This window comes from Lygodium microphyllum, chromosome 24, assembly GCF_053477565.2.
Source record: "Lygodium microphyllum isolate KBCC chromosome 24, Lygodium_microphyllum_v1.1.10, whole genome shotgun sequence".
In the NCBI taxonomy this organism is placed as follows: domain Eukaryota; kingdom Viridiplantae; phylum Streptophyta; class Polypodiopsida; order Schizaeales; family Lygodiaceae; genus Lygodium; species Lygodium microphyllum.
The window spans coordinates 72,452,723-72,457,087 of NC_141158.1; positions in this window are offsets into that span (position 1 = coordinate 72,452,723).

Below are 4,365 nucleotides of genomic sequence, written 5' to 3' on the forward strand. Positions count from 1 at the left end.
CTTGAGTCTTCAAAATAAACATTCTCTGGATATGAACCTGTTTTTTATGCAGTGTGCCCTAGCAGGAATATGGTTTTTTGAAATGAACTCCGTGCCCAATCATTCATGATTTGGAAAAATATGCAATGTTGGATCCATGATATGCAACCAATCAATTGATGCTACACACAAAAATAATGTATGCATTGAAGAAATTGTGCCTAGTCTATCTACATGTGATCGTGCGTCATGCAAAATGCAAACAAAATTTCTTGATTAATTTAAAATTCCTTATCCTCACCTCTCAACTCTCATAAAAAAGATATGATATACTTCGCTCCACCCATCCAGAATCTCACAATCACTCTAGAAAATGATGGTCCTCAAGATGTTGACTAGATAAGAATAACCTATCTCACAATTGGTGGCGTCCTTACGACCCTCTAACTCACCTAACCTCCTTACACACTCAACCAGAGGTTCCTAACTTTGTGGTGTGCTTAATGACAGGTGCTCTCTCATGTGCGCGTGCATCTAAAACTTACTGCATATAGCTGCAGCGGACCTCATACCGTGCTAGTGCTCAATGATGGTGCAAAACGTGCATAATCCCAACCCATGGCATGGAAGTATTTGATAAGAATAGGAGACGACCCCCGAGTGTAGTGCATCAACAAGTGCAACGTGAAGTGCTCGTGAATCCATTATCCCCGTGATGTGAAAAAGTCTCGACAAGAAAACATACCTAGCTCCTCAATGTTCAGTAGCTATTGACAAACACAAGCTTCATCCTGTTCAAAAAAATACCAAGCTCGACCAAGGCTATTAAGTTTCACACTCAACAAATCAAACAAAATGACAGAAACAAATCCTAAGCTAGACAAACACAAAAAATCCAATTACGAAACAACAAAACAAATAGTCACGCAAACAACTAAGCTAACAGAAATCAAACCTAACTACAATTTGACTAGGGGTTTTCAGTTTTCACAAAAACGCTTGACACTGTCATAGCTTCATCATCATCATCATCATCATGTTTCATCATCGATTTGTGCTTGCAGTAGGGTGCCACACTTGTCATCGTCTATGGCAATATCATATTTAGCATCTTCATTGTCATCTTTAGTATCATCATCACCATTCCATCATTGCAACAAAAACAAGCAATCATCATCATAAGAGAAATGCACATGCAAAGAATTGGTATAGGGAATGTTATAGATTTGTGTGCATTGCCTATCGGATTAATCTCAGAGTTGCACATGCGTCTACCAATCATGTTATGACAAAGGTGCACCTATTGCCAATTGTGGGAATCATCTTGAAGATCCTTCCAAGCTATAGGGAACAAGAGTTCCTGAAATGTAGATGTCTCATTGAGTGGGATGAAACAAAAGATTCCTCTAGAGGTTCTAGTGAATTGCTTGAAACTAAAGACTCTTCTACAACAAAGTCAGAGACTAAAAGATGTTAACGGTTTCTTGAAACCCATCTTTTTCCATCTATTTGTCTAGTTTGTAACCATTCTAAAAATCTTTGCTTTGCACAAGTGTTTAAATATTCTTATTTTCTTATTTGGGTAACAATGGATATAGTCCTTGCCAAAGATGATGTATTACATGATGTGGTTGTGTCTTTGAGCTTGAATTTGTGCCAAATTTGTCTAGAACCATTGAAAGACCTCTAGTAAAAGTCTTGCATCTTTAAAGTATTTTGTTCTTGCTTGATAATGTGATGTTTTCATACCTTGGGTTGACCAGATAGATAGAGATCCATATTTCTTGATAAAATATGGAGCATGGTTGTATAAAATATGTTACATAGTTAAAAAATAAAGAAAGCCAATTAAAAAACCTTATATGAGGCAGACAATAAAGAGACATACATATGCAAACTTCTTACCATATAGTGATTGAAGTGTTGATTACCCCAAGCTTTTGCCTTTTTAAAAAGGTTCAATTGGTTTTTGAAGTCTTTGAGATTATCATCATTCCACTCAGCTTTATCACAATAAAAGAATACTTTGTCTAGTGTTTCCTAAACATTGGCTTTTCAATTTTGAGCTTATCCATTATTAGCATAATCCTTAACTGCATTATGTAGGGACTTCCACTGATTGTATCTAATAGTTGAACCACCATTCTTAGAGTTTATCTTATCTAGTATTCTATGAAAGCCTAGGAACCTTCTATCCTTCACTCCATCAATAGATGGCTTTTTGGGGACACAATTTCCATCCTTATACTTTTGAAGATCTGGTTCAATAACAACATTACCACCACGTAGACCAATTACAAATAAGACTTTTTCAATCTTTGTTATAGCATTTATTCTAGTTGATAATGGCTTCAACTTCCATGCAAATCCTATACAAATATAAACAAGCTTTTCAATTATCCTGCAAAGCACATAAAGTGTATAGATATGAGCATTCACTAAAGGAATATCTAGGACTGGCTTAAACTATGGATCCTTGCTATGCCTAGAGAAATCTCTATTCCAATTACTTGAGTTTAACTCTATGGCTAGGGACATGCAGTATAGGCAAGGAGATCTGGAGTTGTCTCCCTTTGATACATTGTACATACATTTGAGTGTCTTTAAGTCACCAGCTATGTGCCACTCAACCTTATAGTTCCCAAATCCTTCAAGAAATAGCTCTTCTCATGCTTGTTGTCTCTTAATAATATAAGGTATTGGTGTTTGATGAAAAACCCAATACAATATATCAAAATCCTTTGTATCTACTTCAAATGCTCCTAGCCACTAGACATTGTGTTTCGATTGAACACTAAGTGACATTGAGTGATTGTAGTGATATGATGAAAGTGCTCTATTCATCAAGGTAATAGAGACCCTCTCTAGTTTTGTGCATTTTAGAATCTCACTTTCATCAAATTTAACCACAAATCTAGCCACTCTTTATGCCTCTTCTAGTGACAAGTCATAGAATGTGCTCATTAAACATTATAGGGTGGGAAAGTTAAGGAAAATATTATTGAATTCACTAAGTACAACTTCCTTTTTCTTGCCCTTGAAGCTAGCATTGACATAGAAAGGCTCACCCAAAATCTCCATCACTTTCTTGCCCTTGAAGCTATCCTTGATATAGAAAGGCTCACCCAGAATCTCCATCACTTTGTTATTTACTCTGTTCCCTGCATACCTTATCTAGTTTCTTTGAAGAAATTAATGTAAGATTTATGCAAAAAATTTATTGAACCTCATTCATAATAGAGTATTGAGTGATTCACAAACATAGGGAGAAAGGCATGATGCTTTTCAAGTATGTGTATGCACATATGTTGTTTATAGGAATTGGCATTCTTTGCATGCTTCATGTGGAAGGAACAATAGGCCACTTTGTAGTGAAGCTACATTATGAAGGAAGCAAAGTGGTCATGTAGTGCTTCCCCTCCATTTTTTTCACATATTGTGTTTCACTTTCCTTATCTTTCTCTTGTATTTTTCTCAACCTTATTCTCTTTCTCCCCCAAAGTCTCTCTTCATCTTTTTTGTCTTCCTCTTTCTATCTCAAAATTTCCTCTCTCTCTCTCTCTCTCTCTCTCTCTCTCTCTCTAGATGTTTTTTTCTCACTCTTTCTCTAAATTTATCCTCTTTTTTCTCTCTTCATTCGCTTTCTAAATTTTTTCCTTCTTCTCTCTATCTCTCTCAATTTTTATTTCTTTTGTCTCTCTCTACTTTTTCCTCTCTCTTCATTCTCTCTTTCAAATCCCCCCCTATGTGTGTGTGTTTGTTGTTTTTTGTTAGGCTCAAAATCACTTTGGTGGTTTGGGTATTACAGAACCTACCATGTATGAAGTTTGTCTTTTTGTGTGCATTTGTATATGAAAGAGAGACTTAGAAGTCATAGATACACATGTTCTATCTGTATGTGCATCCAACACATGCATATGTATGCACTTTTAATGCATCATGCTTGTGTACATGAACAAACACAATACACGATGCTCTTGTAGAAATGCACACTTAAGCTCTCTCACTCTTTGGGATAGGAGAAGGTTAGGGAGAGTCCCCTAATTTTTGGATTGGGGGAGGAAGTGGGTATAAGTTTTTCTGTTGTTTCTTTTTGTTTTTTGGGTGGGGGACCTGCATTCGTGATATAAAATATCCAAAGTATTAAATTGGTATTCAAATGAGAAAGGCAACACTACTACTATATCAATTTAATAATGAAACATTACCTAAAGGCTTATTATGATGGAATCTTAATCTTTATAGGCTAATGATTCTACCTTTGATGGTGGCCATATCAACTTGGTCACCTTTCTAAAAGAGCTTGGAAGGTTCATCTACATGGGTGCATCTTATGAAACACATTGATAGATCACCTCTTTAACTATGGGACTTGCCCAACCTCCC